Source organism: Dryas octopetala, chromosome 3 (genome assembly GCF_963921425.1).
Source record: "Dryas octopetala chromosome 3, drDryOcto1.1, whole genome shotgun sequence".
Classification (NCBI taxonomy): domain Eukaryota; kingdom Viridiplantae; phylum Streptophyta; class Magnoliopsida; order Rosales; family Rosaceae; genus Dryas; species Dryas octopetala.
This window is the reverse complement of record NC_141368.1, coordinates 20185074-20203992: the sequence shown is the minus strand read 5'-3', so window position 1 is coordinate 20203992 and position 18919 is coordinate 20185074.

The following is an 18919-nucleotide window of genomic DNA, read 5'->3' as shown; positions in this document are numbered from 1 at the left end:
CTCTCTCTCTATCTCCTCCCCGCATGCAGCACCACCCTCCTCTCTCTCTCTCTCTCTCTCTCTCTCTCTCTCTCTCTCTCTCTCTCTCTCTCTCTCTCTCTCTCTCTCTCTCTCTCTCTCTCTCTCTCTCTCTCTCTCTTTTCTCAGCGCAACACCCCATTCCCCGTCATAGGTCATTCGACACTGGTCTTCCGCAACGGTCAGTTTTGTTCGGCAGTAATCCGCATAACGTTTTCCGGTTGTTCAGTGACTGTTTGCAGAACGAAACTAACGGTTTCGGCGAACCAGTGCTGTGTTGAGGGAAAAGAGAGAGTGGTGTCGGGGAGGTGGTGCTGCTGGGTGACGGGGAGGTGGTACCGAATGTAATCACATTCCACACACCCACACCCTAACCTAATAAAAAACTGAGCTTCATTTCACTCTCAAAACCAAAAATGCGCCTCCACCTCTCTGGCTCTCTCTTGGGCTACCATCTCCATGAATTGTCTCTCTCGGTCTCTCCTCTCCATCGATTGTCTCTCTCTACTCCATCATGTCTCTCCTCTACATCACCACTCTCGGTCTCTCCTCTTCATCGTGTCTCTCGGTCTCTCCTCTCCATCAATCGTCTTTCTGTTCTTCTTTTGTTTAATGAAATCTTATTAAAATAATTATAGTTTTGCTTAAAAAATATATTAGGTTTTTTTCGGGTGAAACGGGTCGAGTCAGTTATACCCTATAATTTTCGTTCATATAAAGTTGGGGTTTTTACCACCCAAACGTTGTCGGGTTGTGTCGGGTGAACCTGTTAGCACTAATGAGCCATATCGATTTTGACCCGAACCGTAAAACACAACTCGTTTGTCAGGTCTATTTGAAAGGATGATGACAAAGCTACAAACCTAATGAAACTTAAAACTAAGAACTATTGAAAACCTAAAAGTACTTCGAACGGAAGCACCAAAGAAAATATGAAAGCAAAAGAACTTTGAGTAATATATTCTTGAGACTTGGGAGCTTGTGTGTTTAATGCTGAATGTGTGTTTCTTCTCTCTCGAAATTCGAATGCATCTATTTATTGGGGTTAGGATAAAATCCTAGGCGATGAGCCATTTCTTGGAAGAAATTTTCCATCCCTATCTCAAAAGTCGATCGAAATTTATTTGATCTAAAGTTGATTGGAAGAGATTTTAACCAATCCAATCGAAATTATAAAAAGTCAATTGGAACATGGCCGTGATGTCGGCCAACTTTTCTAAAAATTGATCGGACTAAGACAAAGTCGATCAACTTAAAATCGATCGAAATTTATTTTTATTGGGCCGCTTGTCTCTTTTAATTGTCGATCATAATTTATTTGATACCTAGGACATTGATTGAAATAAATTTGAGTGGAAGAAAATTTTACCAAGTTGATCGGAATTTATTCTATCGAACTAAAATTGGTGAAGTCGATCAAAATGCTTTTATTGGCCTTCTCTTAAGCTTCATATTTCAATCGGACTTCAACCCACTTTTCTTGTCTAAAAACCAAGTCCTGGCAGGATCCATTGATGAGAAAACCTCAATTTAGGCCGACATCATGTGTAGAAATCGCCCTACCTACAATTGCTTTTGCCTGCCCACTTAAAATAAATGGCTAGACTTAATTTATATATGTATAAAGATTAATGTCATTTTGCTTCCCAGACTATTGCATACTTATATCAGTTTGCTCCAAAGACTTCTAATTTGGAAAATTAAGGACTCCGACTATAGCACCCCAGATTTTATTGGTTTTAGGTTAAGGGGGCTACTAAATTGATTAACTAGCTAGTTTAGTTCTAACTAGTAAATTGCCCACACGATGCCGCAGACATAAATAATTATTGAAATTGAGTGAACAATTAAGATATGTAAGTGCAAGTGTTAGCAGAACTTGAAGACAAAAGCAAAAATTTTAGACATAATAGTTTTTTGTACATATACATGACTTACCCATTGTCAATATGTTCATACATAACTTACCCACTGACATAGTAGTTTTTTGTACATATCTTAGATGCATGAACATTTCTAGCCATGGTTTAGTTATAAAAGCCAAACTGATGAGGCAATTTTTATGTTGATTGGAATGTTAAGATATTGTTGATATTTTAATATACCAAGCAGCATTCAAAAGAGGGTTAAACAATAAAAAGGATTAAACGACTTAGTAATAGATTTGTTTGTGTTCATAACGAAAAGACTTGTAGAACCTGGTTGCTAATTGTTCAAAACATTTTGGGACAGGTGTTACATGGAGGTCAGAAAACGCCGTCGTCCAGACTGTCAATGGGGTCTTCAACTAGTTTTGCAGCAGATGGAGTGGTATTCTTGCCTTCCTCACTTTGTGCACCAGTTGGATCATCCTGTAGAGTTGTAGGCCATGCTAATATCTTCTTAGGTAGGTCTAAAGTTTAATAAAGCTATGTGGCTGTTTTAGCATGAAAGATTAAAAGGTGCCGAAAAGAATAAAGATCGAGTTGTATTAAAAATTTTGAATTAATTACTTAGTACGTTAACTATAATCTCCTAACGTGTAAGAGCGACATAAGAAATGGAAGATGAACCTTTTTTAGTTCTTCTTAAACATCTCCTTTTTTCCTCTCAAGTTGTCTAATCTCTGTCGCCAATTCCTGAAAAATTCTAAGTAACTATAATTTGTGAACCTCAACAATAAATGGATCACAACTAAACAAATTTATTTTGATAAACCATCCACTATATATATATTAACAGCCATTAAACAAAAAAAATAATTATATATAAATTTTCTAAAATGTTATTATAGATGCTAATAAGTGGTTTAAACAAAATATTTGGAGAGGTATCTTACGGTGACTCATGAACTGAACTTATATGTTAATGATGTCAATCAATAATCCATTTGAGTTAACGCTGACACAAAATTGAAATTATATAAAAGGGAAAAAAAAGGATGGTGCAGATTCATTAGCATTTACTTGGGGAATTCTAAAGTCTAATAAATTTAGGGAGCTGCTTTAGCACAAAAGATAAAAGGCACTGAAAAGAATAAAGATCGAGTTGTATTGGAAATTTTGAAATCAAATCTATATGAATATAATCTCCTCAAGTGTAAAAATGACATAAGGAATATAGGGTGAACCTTTTTCAGTTGTTCTTGGAGATTCTCTCTTTTCCTCTTAACTTGTCCAAACTCCACCACCAATTTCTGAAAAATATCCAACGTAAGAATTTAACATTCATCAAACAAAAATAAATTCATATATTATTTAGGTGTTTTTAACAAAATATTTTATGTATGTATCAGCAATGGATAAGAAAATTCCCTAACTATCGTAAAGTTAAAACTCTGCAGTATTTATTAAAGCATCAAAATAAATTGGGACATGTGACTATGAGCAATGCTTACACGATAAGGTGAATTCTCAAAAGCAGAATATAAAAAATAGATCTAAATACACCAACCATTTCTATGAGCTAGCCCCAAATAGCAAAAACCAAAGAAAAAATGAATGACCAAACCTTGTTCATAACTTATGATATATTTGTGCAAAAGAGTTCTTTAATTAGACGTGCTCACTTAGTTGTTTGATACATTCTCTAGAATTTACAATTAATATAAAACAACGCATTGCTCATCAAGTAGTGTGTTGCGGTGCTTATTTTTAGATAATTATAATCTTTTCCTACCTCACCTAAACATGTAAATAGAGATTTCTCATAGTCGAACGCAGACCATTTTGCACCCGTTTGAAGCTAACAGATCCAAAATGAGGAAAACAGTACTTGCAAAACATGCATTTTTTTGTTCGAACTACAACAGCTAGTTATTTCACTGAAAGCATTATAGCATTAACACAAACCAATACAATATTGTGATCAAATATTCAATTGCATAAACATTTAAGAAAATAACCATCACAAACTAAGGCAAAGATTTCAACCTTAATCAAATTAAAAAATCAGATATTCAATTTTTAAGAAAATAATGATCACAAAGCAATTAAACAGTATTGTAAATGACTATGATCTCCTAAAGTATAAGAGTGACATAAGGAATAGAGGGTAAACCTTTTTCGGTTGTCCTTGGAGATCTCTTTTCGTCTAAAGTTGTCCAATCTTTGCCAGCAATTCTTGAAAAATTCTAAGCAACTATAATCTCTATGCTTCAACAATAAATGGATGACAACCAACCGGATTTATTTTGATAAACAATCAATCATAGACAATCAGACAACATATCTCAACCATATCCGACTTAAAAATTTAATAGTCATTAAACAAAAAAATTATATATATATATATCAATTGTGCAAAATATCATTGAAGATGTTAATAGGTCTTTTCAACATAATATTTTCTACATGCATCAGTAATGGGCAGGAAAGTGCCTCAGACGTCATTGAGCCAAAACTCTGCAGTATTTAATCAAGCATATTGATCATCCATGACCAAACCGAACTACAATTGTTGGCACATAAAGTCCAACTCTGCTTTTGAATTTCAAAAAAACAAAGAAAGACCAACTAAAATTAAGAAAGTAAAACAGACATGTGTGCACTCATGCTGGAACACAACAAATTATACTGAAAAAAAGGTAGATCTCAACAATGAACAACCAGTAAATGGCCCAACACTAACCAAAAGGCAAAAATAAAGATTATTAAAACCAAAAGGAAGATGAGATGATTGACTTGATTTAATTAAAAACATATGAACAAACAAAAATATTTGGATGATCAAGGAAAGCTGGGCACCGTAACAACTTCTCGCGAAAAGATAAAATTTAACTTCACGTCATTTTTGCAATCATGAGCTCCATGATTTTTTCAATTCCCTTCAGTGATTACACAGTCAACAGTTCCAACTGACCAAGCCATGTATGTATCTTAATTAAAAGATAAAGCTTCAAAGTTGAAAATTAAAAATACTGGCCAGGGTCAATGTACCCTTGGATATAGGCTTGCTACCCTACTAAATAAGTATTGCACATTTAAAGTTGTCCACTAAATCATCAATTGTAAAAAAGTGTATGCGGTTATGAAAAGCGCATGTCATTTGCCTTTTTTTTTTTTCTTCATAAAATTAAAATGTTTAATGCACATAATTTGTGCAGAAAGTTGATAGTCAAATTATAAAATGTTTTCACATTCATACACAAAGGTAAGGTAGTTACATATTTGAAATTGTGATGATTTGAAACATTTGTTTAGCTCTTTAACTAAATGCCTTTTGATTTAACACAACCAGTTTTTGATGAAAATAGACATAAGACAATTGGAAATTTGATCCATTCACTCTCAACCTTTCTCTATTTGTAATTAATTTATTAAAAACTTGTTTAATCGAAAGTTTGATTCCCACCTAGACCTTTCATAGCTGCATGAATTTCACACCACATTCAAAGCATAATTTTTTTTATTTAGAAAGGTTAAAATGGATTAAAGTATGATTGCTTACATCATAGAAAAACTTTACAGGCATGAAGACATCATGCACAGATTCAGAAAAGAAAGAGGCAACACATACAACTTATAGAATTGCATGAAATCTTAGAATCATTAGTGACCCATGAACACAAAAATAAAAAGCCAATTATAACTTAAAAATGACCCAAACAAATTTTTTTGTCATTAAAAGAGGGAAAACTGTTTATTTGGGTGGTTAGACAATACAAATGAAAACTGATAGGTACCCCAACCAAATAATAAACTAATACCTAATTTACAAAACTTGTTTAAGCAAGAAATTTACAAAATATCCTTAAGCAAGGGATTTACCAAAGTTCTTTAAGCAGAATAAACTGATAAAATTTATAGAAAAATACCTCAACCAACTAATAAACTGATACCTAATGATGGTCTGACAATCAAATTGTAGTCAGTTATACAATAAAATTGTATACATTATTTGTGAAAAAGAGCAAATGCATATTGAAATTATATTACAAATTTAAAAGAACAAAATATAAGATACTGAAAAAGATTGGAAAAAAATTTACCTCTTAATACAATTCATGCACAATTGTTTCAAAAGAAAAATAGCATCACCTACAAACCACAATAGTGTTTTAATTAAAAATGACAAATGTGTCTATTCCAATGGCATAACCAAAAGAAAATCCAAAGGGAAAACATAGCCTAACAAAAAACTAAAAAGACCAATAAAATTACACAATACAAACAAAAGACCTCACCAAAAATCAAGTAAAACCAGCAACAGAAAAAAAAAAAATGGACCCCATGCACCTGAACACACTCTCCAAAGGAAACCAAACTACCTTGAACCCAGATCATTTCCACAAACTCTAACCCACAGTAACCCAAAATCATGCACATGTTAAACCATGCTTAACTGACTGAACACATGCTTAAGACAGCCACCAACAACCCATTTGGGGACCAAAAAAAAAAACACAGAACAACCACCAAAATTCAATCTCATCTTATAAAGCTCTATAAAATGCAAAACAGACCAAGGAAAAACATTAAATGAACACATATAATAAAGAAATTGTGACACATTAAGCAAAAAATTATGAAAAAAAAAAAAGACAAACTTAACAAACACAAACAAATGAAACCGATGAACATGCACAATTTAATTGGCCTCTCTGAAAAACCATAAAAAACCCAGAAACAAGCAACATGCTTCAACTAAAAGCAGGACAAACACAACAAAGATAAAAAACAACCAATCATCCAGCAAAAACCTAAAACGGAAAAGATGAAAACATAAGAAAGCATAAGAAATGAGAAGCTGACAGTTACCTAGAAGAAAGATAAGCTAAAATCGCACCAACCCAGTAGAAAAAAAAACCAAAGAAAAACCAGAAATGAGAGAGGGAGACTTATCTAAACAAAAAAAGGTGATCTTTGAATCAGCAAAACAAATCGACGGTGTAGAAGAGGACAGATCAACACCGAACAGTAAACTCTCCATGGTGAAAGGAGCCTGATACGAAAAAATCAATCAATCAATTTAAAAAAAAAAACTTAGACATGAGATGAAAATATCTCCAAAGTGCGTACACTTCATTTTGACACACAACCCACTAATGAGGAGTAGGTGAAAATCCTTGGCAAGTTTAGTTAGATCTTCACCAGACCAAAGCGATCCTTAGTAAACCAAATCACCCGCAGCAAAAACCTCAAACCAATCTAGTCAATAATTGTATGTTTTATCGAAGAGGGAAGAACACCTGCCTGGGCTGTTTACATCCCACAAAACAATGGGCCAAAAAACATAAGAAATCCCAAGAAAAGAAATAGAAATCATAAGGGCAAAGAAGACTGAAACCACAAAAAGCAGGGGCACAAGAGTCATGAACATGCTTAGGAACAGTAAGTTTTGGATTCAGCTTTAGTATATATTAAATTTTTGATATCTTGAAACTCAAAGTGTTGATTTAATCCACACGTTCCAATCTATAGAATGATATTCTCACCTTATGATTATGCACCTATTTTAATTTATTTAGTTACACATTTTGTTTGTACACTTCATGTTCTCGGATCACATGCATGCTTATACTTGTATGCCTATGTGCTTGTTACTTATGCATGAAAAGGAAAACCAAATGACTAAATGTTTGATCCTATGAACCCTAGAGATACTTGGCTAAGTTGACTAGGACTAGAACCCTAGGATTACTTGGAGAAGAGATAAGAAAAGTGACTTTAGCATAGGATGATGATCATGATTGAGTGTGGTTTCAGGTTTTGAAGGAAAAGAAAATGAAGTGATGGATTTTAATTAAAAGGATTAAGTAAGGAAAAGCCTTGGATTGAATAATGGGCTGTTAAGCCTAGTCCAATAGGGTAATTATCCATTTAAATAGGCCTTAAGGGATTGGTGCCAATAAAAAGCCCTCTTGGAAGACTCAAAGCTTGACAGCCACCTCATAAACCCCTCCCCACGCCAAAACAAAAAACTAAAGAGGTAACTCTTCGTTTTCCCTCCAAACGGGTATAACCTTCTCGTTATAAATCAAACCCTTTCAAACAAACTTTTCCCACATTCATTCAGAAACTAACGAGAGAGAGAGAGAGAGAGAGAGAGAGAGAGAGAGAGAGAGAGAGATAATGAACTAACTTGCTAAAGGAAAGATGAAAAGTGCAGCCTGCACTACCTTTCGAAGGAAACTTTGGTAAGAACTTCAATTTTGTTCCTTAAATTCTTGAAAGGTTGAGTTTCTGGGATTTAGGTATTTGTTAAGTGGCTAGGGATAGTGGCTCCTAGAAAATCCAAAGGTTTACATGTTTTAATCCTTGTTTGGCAATTTTATTTCTTTTGACCTTGACTGCTTGTTTTCAAATTCTGTATTGATTTAGAAAAGCTTTGATTTTGATTTTTTAGGATTTGAAACTAGACATCTTAATCTTTATTTTGAGTCAAGAAACATTTAAATCCAACCTGTTATGAATTTATAATAGATTTTGCAAGTTACACTTAAATGCTGCCAGTTTCTGCATATTTTTCATTGAAAAAGTGTTAAGGTTTTGTGTACGAATTTCTCTATGCTCGAAATTTAGATCTGAAATTGTTACAGTAGTTTATAGGCATGATTTCAAAACTTTTCCAATTGGTTTCACTCAATTTGGAACTGTATACAAAAAAATAGCATTTTTTACCATATTAACAGTGTTCTGTCAAATTCAGTTTTCTGGTGTGAGTTTCAACTCTTCAAAAACCCTACTTGCACAACTCCAATTGCTTTGAAAATTTTCATACATGTATGTTAACATGTCAACTATCTTTCTGTGAAAATATTGTTCAAATGAGTTTTGTACAATTTTATAAAAATAGTAGAACAAACACTGCTCTTTTGGCCATTTTGAAACATTAATTTAGCATAAAACTGCAATATTTTGTTTTAAAGTTTTTTGACCTATACTCTTAGGCTGAGCAAGTCATATTTTTGATCCTCAAGGATGTTCTGGAAACAAAGGGGAGCCTATTTGCAGGGAAATTAAAATTCGGATCATCAAACCTCTTGTTTTTAAACTAAAAGCTTAAAAACAATTTCTACAGAACACCTCTTTTGTTCTTTTGACATTTGTTTTGAGTTTTAAACTTGAAAAGTTTTTGTTACATGATTTAAAACTTGTGTGAAGTCAACTGATAGTCATTAATGGATTTAGGAACTTGGATGCTACTTAACTTAGCCCATAAGCCACTTAACTATAGGAAACCCTATAACCATTTTGTAAAGGCTAGTTTTGATTTAATTATACCCTAAACTAGGACATCAACTTGCTTGTAAGTGCAGTAAGGACAAGGACTACATATCAGGTAGAGAGAGATAGTCCACTTAAACCTTATGTTTCGATTATACCTATATCTATAGCTATATGTGCTTGTGTGTGTGATTTCTTGTGTCAAGACTGAGAATCGAAGTGTGATCAACTGCTTTGATTATTCTTCTTATCTGCAATGTGTAAATAACCCAAGTAGTTGAGCTTGAGATTAAAGATTTGCTTTGTTACTTGAATGTCTGCTAGTTATAGGTTAAAATGAATTGGCTACTCGTTGTGTTTAAGAAATTCAACATGGTGTAGCATGTTGATGATTTCAACTTGCTTCACAAGGTTGGGAAAATAACTTATTAGATAAAATGAGATTAAAGGCTTATTGAATAATGCTTGCAAAACTGCTTTCTTTGACAGTATGCATACTTCATAAAATAAATCAACATGTGAAAGCATATTGATAATCTCAACTTGCTCTAAAGACAAATGGACTATACACTGGTTTGGTCACAATTTGGAATAAAAGTACACCTAGAATAAACTAATAGGACTTGCATAATTGTAACTACTCTAAGAATAATGTGAACTGGTTTCTTTACTTTGTTATAAGCTTGCATGATTTTAGGGGTATAAACTGAGTTGATTAAAAACTAAGAACTGCACTAATAAGGAAACTATCAGTTATCCCTTTTTGTCTCAATTTGAGTTTGCAGGATTGATGTAAGTCTGCTAGTTTAATTTATTGCTCATAATGTGATTCTCCTGCTTGCACTAGTTGAATTATGAAACATGTTTTTCTTTATGACTTGTACTATGAATTGAACATGCATATAAGGAATTTATGTCATGACATAATTTCATAAGCATATTATATAATTGGTTCATTAATGGTAGGTTTCCCTTTCGTAGGGTCTTCCTATGCATTACATTGACATTCATAGTGATTGAATCAAGAATGTATACTCTAATGTGTTTTAAGTATTTGGACTTCCTAATTAGAGATGGTAGGATAAATATTTCTTTATTCTTAGATTCAATTCCCTAAAAGTATGCATACATGTTATTCTTTATCATGGAAAAAAGGTACGCACTGCATGGTTATTTATTTTTAACATGCATCTGCATTTCATAATTTTATTCAAGACTAATTGTGAAAACTAATAATCTGTGGAAGAAATTGTTATATTGATCCGAGACTATTGAGTTGTTATCTATAAATGGCACGCATGCGTTTATATTTATGACTTCTTTAAAACTAGATTATGAACATACTTAGTTTCTAGTCATGTGGCTTTAACTGATACATGGTGGAACTGCCTAGCTAGTTGTTAATGATTGATTGTGATTGAGCCACTTTAGCAAAAATATATGTTTTGTTGAAATCTATTTTGCTATTCAAAAATTAGTTTGAAATGCATGCAATTGTTGTGGACTGGTTGAGCATAGGATTAGCTGTTTTGCTCATGCTCACCCCTACACAGTTTGGTAGTGCATGAAACCCTTAGGACAAATGGTTAGCATGGTGGAGTTTTCGAATTCTGAGGGGAAAGATAGCTGGTGGAATAGGACACCAAACATTGACATCCCAACACCCCCAACATCAGTAGATACCAGTGAAGAGGAGGATCCCTCTATGAATGAGTGTGTAACAAACCCCTTTTACTTTTACTTATTAGTTGACAAAATTTGATAACACAGTTACTAAGTGTCACACCCCAAAGTGGGGTCTGACATTTTGAGCATATGGTAGTGCCATATTGGTTTTTAACCTCGACACACTCATTAAAACCTTAATGAGAATATGCCAAGACCAATAATCAATGTATAAGACATTTAAAATACAACAACCAGTTTCAAAGAGTGGGAATTTTTTTTTCATTTTTGATACCGGACAATCAAAATAAATTCAGTAAAGGAAGCTATGCAAAAATGATGAGCTTTTTGTAGGGCTGGGAATGGGTCGAATAGGGTCGGGCCCATATTGGCCAAACAACCGACTCGACCTGACAACTGACTTGAGCTATATCTCAAAACCAATATCCGACCCAATATGGTGGGTCGGTTGCAAGTCGGGTGTCCACCAAAGTTGGTTGAGGTCAGGTCGATAAAGGTTTTGCCCGACTTTTTTTTTTTTTTTTTTTTTCACACATTGACTGATTGGCACATTCCTAAATTCCTAATCACTTAATCAATAATCAATTACTAAAGTTCAAACAGTCAATCCTCAAAAACTTCACAAGTTCAAAGTGAATGAGTTACATATGCAAACTTCCAAATGCCAAAACATAACTAGTTAACTACATAAGTACATAACAAAATTAACAAATTAACAATTGTTTGAGAAAATTGCAATTTGGAAATTGGAAGGACATAAGGTAAGCTTGATCAAATTACGTGGTGGTGGAATTTTGGACGGAAGAATGGGTGACTTCACCGCTTGTACATGTTGTAGTTGGTGCTGCCGTTGGAGGATCGAATTGGACACTTTGCAATGTTAGGACCTCTGTAAAATCACACCAAACTAGCTTAATCATTAGAAAATAAAGGCAGGCAGCAGTTTATCAACAACCATATTATCTTCCATTCAATTTATCAACACCCAATATGGTGGGTCGGTTGCAAGTCGGGTGTCCACCAAAGTCGGTTGAGGTCAGGTTGGTAAAGGTTTTGCCCGACTTTTTTTTTTTTTTTTCACACATTGGCTGGCTGATTAGCACATTCCTAAATTCCTAATCATTTAATCAATAATCAATTACCAAAGTTCAAACAGTCAATCCTAAAAAACTTCACAAGTTCAGAGTGAGTGAGTTACATATGCAAACTTCCAAACGCCAAAACATAACTAGTTAACTACATAAGTTACATAACAAAATTAACAAATTAACAATTGTTTGAGAAAATTGCAGTTTGGAAATTTGAAGGACATAAGGTAAGCTTGATCAGATTAGGTGGTGGTGGAATTTTGGACAGAAGAATGGGTAACTTCACCGCTTGTACTTGTTGTAGTTGGTGCTGCCGTTGGAGGATCGAATTGGACACTTTGCAATGTTAGGACCTTTGTAAAATCACACTAAACTAGCTTAATCATTAGAAAATGGAGGCATGCAGCAGTTTATCAACAACCATATTATCTTCCATTCAATTTATCAACAACCAAAATCTCTTAACCATGCTTGCAAAGTTGCAATCTTTTAATAGGCAGCATATACAATACAAGAACAACCCATATAACAGATTCATCAAATAGTAAAATAGACATTATAAAACCAGATTTATCAACAACCAAATTATTAGCAAGTAGCAACCAAAAAAATACATAAACTTACTCAACCAAATTAGTAAATAAGTGAACAATTAAGTGAGGTTACTAATCAAATTCAAGCATAATTAAGTAAAGATCAAAGGGTTTACCATTTTCAACTTCCTCCAAGGTTGAATAAAGCTCCAATTCATCTTAGGTTGGCTTCTTGTAGTAGCTAAACACATCCGTCTTGAGACAATCGTTTGTGCATATCAATGCCTCCACCATCCTAGGAGTCAAAGAACTCCTAAAAGGATCCACAACCCTTGACCCCGAGCTAAATGCACATTCGGAAGCCACACTAGAAACCGATATTGCAAAGATGTCCTTGGCAATCTTAGCCAAGATTGGAAATCTAGCTGACTCTGCTTTCCAATAAAGCAAAAGCTTAAACTTGTTCTTCTTCACCTCTAAATGAGGTTCAAGCAAGTGACCTATCAACCTCATCACTTAAGGCAACCACTTGGTTTTGCCTTAGAGATTGATGATATCTAATATCATCCTCATCCTCATCCTCATTTTCATCATCGCTACTATCCTCCTCATTCGAGTCACCACCATCATCTCTTGCTTGTCTTCTAGGCACCATCTCCTCATACTCTTTAAACATATCAATGAATATTTGTTTTACCTCCCTTGTAGCCTTTGCACCATCTCTTTATCCATCCCTATGTCACTAAGGTGAAAACCCACATAAGGCAACTTGTATCTTGGATCAAGAATAACCGCAAGATAAAGAAAACGGTTTACATTCTCCCATTTCCCCCAATATTTATCAAATTTTTTCTTCATGCTTGTTGCCACCTTATGCAATGTTTCATAACATGATTTCTTCATCTCATTTTCCACCAACACTTAGATAGCCAACAATTGTTTGAATACCAAGTGGGCGGTGGGTGTTTTAGAAGCACTTAGTTTGAGGGTGGCTTCATAAAACACCTTCAAATAGGAGACAAAATCCTTTGAATTATCTCAATCCATTGTATCCTGGCACCTAGAGTTGTTATGATCCTCAAAGTAGTCTTGGAACCCCGAGTCCAAGAGGCTTAACCTATCAAACACCTTAGAAAACTTCAAAGCTTGCTCCAACATAAGATAGGTGGAGTTCCACCTAGTACACACATCCATGCATACAATTGGCAACCCTCATATGCCTTCACCATGGACAAATTCTCTAAACTTTTCTAGCCTTTGAGGTGATAATCTTACCCACTTAACTGCCAACCTAATGGGTTAAATTGAGTCATTTAAAGCATTCATCTCATCTTGTACAATCAAATTAAGCACATGGTAGCAACATCTCATGTGCAAATGAGCTCCATTATACACAAGCCCCTTACTTCTAGCAAACCTTCCCTTGAAAATTTCAATGGCCTTGTCATTGGCCATGACATTATCAACCGCAATCGTAAAAACCTTCTCTATTCCCCAATCCCCCAACAAACACTTCTCCAAAGCTTTGGCAATGATGTCACCCTTATGGTTGACAATTTGATAAAATGAGAGAATCATTTTGTTCAGAATCCAATCATCATCAATAAAATGGGCGGTGAGCACCATGTAATTAATATTTTGAATGGAGGTCCAAGTGTTCGTAGTGAGTAGGGATGAGAAAATTCCCCGCTCCCGAAAATCCCCGTGGGGACCCGCCTCGATTAAGCGGGTATGGTAATTCCATCCCCGTCCCTGCCCCGCGCCGTATACCCGTTTAATAAAAATATTATATTATATAATTATATTTTAATTTATTTTCTTAATTTTTATTGCATTTCTTTAAAATTTAATAGTGTTCTCTTTATGATTTAGTGTTATTGTAATATAATATGATGAATTTTAATGTATTTCATTTGTTATATTATATATTTATATTAATTTGGTATGTTATTAATAAAAAAAATTATTTTTTAGAAAATAATAGGGGCCCTGAATACCCCCGATGGGGACCAGATTACCCGGCGGGGCGGGTATGGTATTGGCAAACCAGCCCTTAACCCGCCCCGTTGCCATCCCTAGTAGTGAGAGACACTCTTGTACCAATACTCAAATACTTTTAAGCTTTGTTTTCTCTTCAAGAAAACAACTCATCAAACCTATAGCAACCGTCTTGCGACAAGGCACAAGAAATTGAGGGTTTAGAACTTGACAAAAAGCTCTAAACCTGGCTGCCTCTACCATATTGAATGGGAGCTCATCTATAATGATCATCTCTATCAACTTTTTTCTAGCAAAATCTTTGTCATAGTGTAAAGGAACAAGCTCACCTTTGAGGTTATTTGCCAACAATGGTTGCTTAAGGTCACGCTTGTCCACCCTAACCAGAGATTCTGAACAAACATTGAGCACGTGATGCCTCATGTTGGTGGTTCCATAGCTCTTTGACCCACAAAGATACTCTGTCAGCTTGCAATAATTGCACACTGCCATAACAGGCAAGAAGTAGGAACCATCATCATTCATCTTGTAATGAAAATGTTTCTACACTTCAGACTTCTTCTTTCCCGGCTTAAAGGTTGTTTGTGATGTTTTAGGTCCATTGCTAGCTGTCACACTAACTTGAGGTTGTCCTTGAGAAGCTTGAGGTTGTTCTTGAGAGGCTTAAGGTTGTGAGGTTGAAGTAGAAGCTTTACCTCGTCTTTTCGTCATTCTATAATAATTCATCAAACCAAAATAAAATCAGATATTGAGATGGAAGATTTGTCCAGCAAACTAAAATCATTCATCAAATCAAAATAAAAAAGATAGATCTAACAAACTAGCTCTCAGCTTCAACAAAGCTGGAAGCAAGCTAATGGACGATGCTATATGGAAGCAAGCTAAAATCATTCATAAAACCAAACTAAAATCATTCATCAAACCAAAATAAAAATGATAAAGCAAACAAGAGGTAGTGAGATCGAACAAACATATTATCTTATTTTTTGGAGCTAGGTATATACATGCATCTTTGACATAATTATTTCATGGTTCCCATTTATACTTGAGGAGGTATTCCTTGTGAGGAAAATTAAACAAGTAAAACCATTCTCCATATATATGCAGTTCGTATAGCTGCAGAAATTCAACAGTCCTTTCTCATTTACCTTGAAAGCATCGAACGTGAAAGGTAGTGCTTTCATTTGCTTCATGATTCACTGTGTAGCAGTGTAGCACAGAGTGCATAGTTGCTGCAAGTTTAATTTTTTGTTGCATTTTTCTAATTTTCTACCTAGTTTTAAAATTTAAATAGGCTTGTATTAAGTATAGTAGTATACATGCAGTACACTAGTATAGAGATACGAAACAAGCTACAAAGATACACAGATACAGAGATAGTGAGAATGTGAGATACTCAGCTTCAACAAACAAGCTACAGAGATACAATACAACACAGATACAAAGATACTCTGATACAGATACAGAGATACGAAATTTCCATCAGAATTTTTAATCATGACAAATTGACAATACTAACTTCCCCTTTTTCTTTCCTTTGTGGCAAACTCGATTTAGGAATTTTAGGGTTTTTATTTTCAATCAATTTCAACCCAAATCAACACAATCAATAGCAAGAGCAGAGGAAGGGGATCGAGTTGGATACCTGATTCGACCAACTACCGCAAGAATCGCCAGAAAGCTACCGGAAATTGCGCGACTTTACTAGAGCAGTGAGCTATGAGAAATGAGATCGAAGAATAGAGAGTCTGAGAGAGTGAGCAGACAGACGGTGTCACGAAGAGAGAGTGAGAGAGTGATCAGTGAGCGCTGAGCAATGAGAGTGAGAGAATGAGCAGGTGAGCTATGAGTAGTGAGATCGAAGAAGAGAGAGTCTGAGGCTGAGAGAGTGATGAGAGAGAAGAAGCCACGAAGACTGAAGAGAGACTGAGAGAGTGATTCAGACTTGTGCACTTGATTTGGGTCGACCAACTCCCAAACACACAGCCCAAACACACACACACACAGCCCAAAGGCCCAAAAAATGAACCTTAAGTCGGTTGTTGGGTAACCGACTTTGGCTTTTTTCACAACTACCAACCGACCCGCCTATACTGATTCGGGTGTGAACAACCGACCCGACCTTTGTGGGTCGGCTGTCAATTGCATATCGGCCCCAGAAATGGGTCGGTTGTCAGGTAAAAACTAACACATTCCCACCCCTAACTTTTTGGTATTTGGTAAGTAAAAATAAGTTCAGAATTTAAAGAGTATACCTTTAATTTCTTGAAAATAATTAAGTCAAGATGCTTTGATAAGTATAATTCCATTACTTACTTTAAAATTAGAAATCCTTAATGTACCAAAACCAAATTAATAATCCAGTTGAAAAGAAAATAGTATGTGAGCCATTCTAATCCTTAAGCATTCAAATCCACATATTTCACACTAAAAGCAATAAAATAAAAAGATTGGGTTAGTAACACATCCTCTTCTTCATCACTTGAGTACTCTGATGTGGGTAGTGAAGGTAAACTAATCCTTGTGGACGTCTCCCTGCTATCACATCTCCATCTTTCACTGTCAGTTATCTCCACAAAACTATGTTTCTTTCTTAAGGGTTTCTTGCAACTTAACAAACTGTGTAGGGGTGAACAACTTATCACATACTCAACTAGTCCAAGACAACTCAAGCATCTCAGTAGTTATTCAATAGCAATGTAGGTTTTATCAATGTCATTGGTCTTTGCCAAAATGACACAAGAACAAACAATCAATCAGACAAGCATTTGGCAGCCTATGTGTAATTAAAAGGGTACCAAAACATATTACTTTGAGGTATAAACATACTCAATTTCAAGAGATCATACTCATACACATATGAGCACATATTGTATTACAAAGCAACATTAATTGTACACATAACTCTCGGGTTGAGTTTGAAAATGTAACATACAATAACATTTTTCATAATCAGCTATGTCTAAGTTTATGAAATGCAAATGCATGTCAATTTAAATAACAATGCAATGCGTATCTTTTTCTCCGTGACAAAGCATACCTGTCAAAGTTGTAAACAGTGCACTTATCCTTTAATTTGTAAATTTAATTATCTCTATCTTCATACCCTACTAATAAGTAGGTCTACATAGTGAGATGTTTTTTCATCTAAGTAGATAAGTTTACCTACCTCTCATCTAGCATATTTTTAACTCTTATAACTAACTCTAGATAAAAACTTGTATGCATACCTTTTAGGGAATTGAACCCAATGATAGAGTAAGAACTGTACCCCTTCATCTCTAATTAGGAAGTCCAAACACTTAGACCACATTAGTGTAATCATTTTTGATTCAATAACTATGAATACTAATGAAATGCTTTGATAGCCCCCATAGAAGGGGTGGCTACCCTTAGTGAACCAAATATAGATAGATAGATAGATAGATAGATATATATATATATATAATCATGTGATGACAATCCATATAGCTAGGTATTTAATTAAGTTTATTACACAAGTCATAAGTACATGCTTCTCAATTTAAACAAGTATATTGCATTATGAGCAAATAGGTAAGAAATCAGACTTGTGTTTAACTTAGGTTCGAATCCAAAACAATGAGATTATTAATAATACATTTTCTTTATTGTTTTGATCCTCATTTACTTATTAAACTAGTTCTTACTCCCTAAGAACATTTCAAGTCTTAAAACAAGGTAAAAATAAAGTTATTAAAATCTACTTTTTAGTTTAGTTCCTACCATTAAAGCATGTTGTTTAAGCAAAAATGTTTACAAAAAAAAAAATAGGCTTCTAATTCATTTTCGGTAGCAAGTTACTTCCCAAACCTAATAAAGCAAGTTGTAGTCATTAACATGCTATACATGTTGACTTTCCTATTTATAGTGAACATCTAAGTTAAAATATCATATGGCTAGCATGTAATAGATCACAGTTCACTTTTAAATTAGTTATTTGATTCCTTAATAATTATGGTAGTTAAGGAAACATATCACCACATCAAATTACTATCCAATTCGAGCCATACACAAGAAATCAAATACAACCATACATTTAACTGTGAATTCAAGTATAAAGAAACAAAGAATTTGAAAGGACTAGCTCTCCTACCTCAAATGAAGCCTCTTGTCACTGCTGTAATCCAATAAACTGAAAACCAAATCCAAAGTACAATGGAAATCAAATTTTACACTCACAAACTCAATTTAGGGTTTTAATATCGTATTGGGTAAGTTAAGTGACATTCAAGACCTCTAATCCATAAACAATCATCCTATGACCCTATAAAAGTTCTAAATTATGTACTCAAACATATTTGGAAGTTTTAAAGGCATTACAAAAGCCATACCAGAAAAAGGGTATGCTGCAGATTGGATTTTGTTAAAAAACTTGGGGTTTGACAACCCAAATTTCGATCTAGAGGTAAATGGACTCCCTCATGCTCCT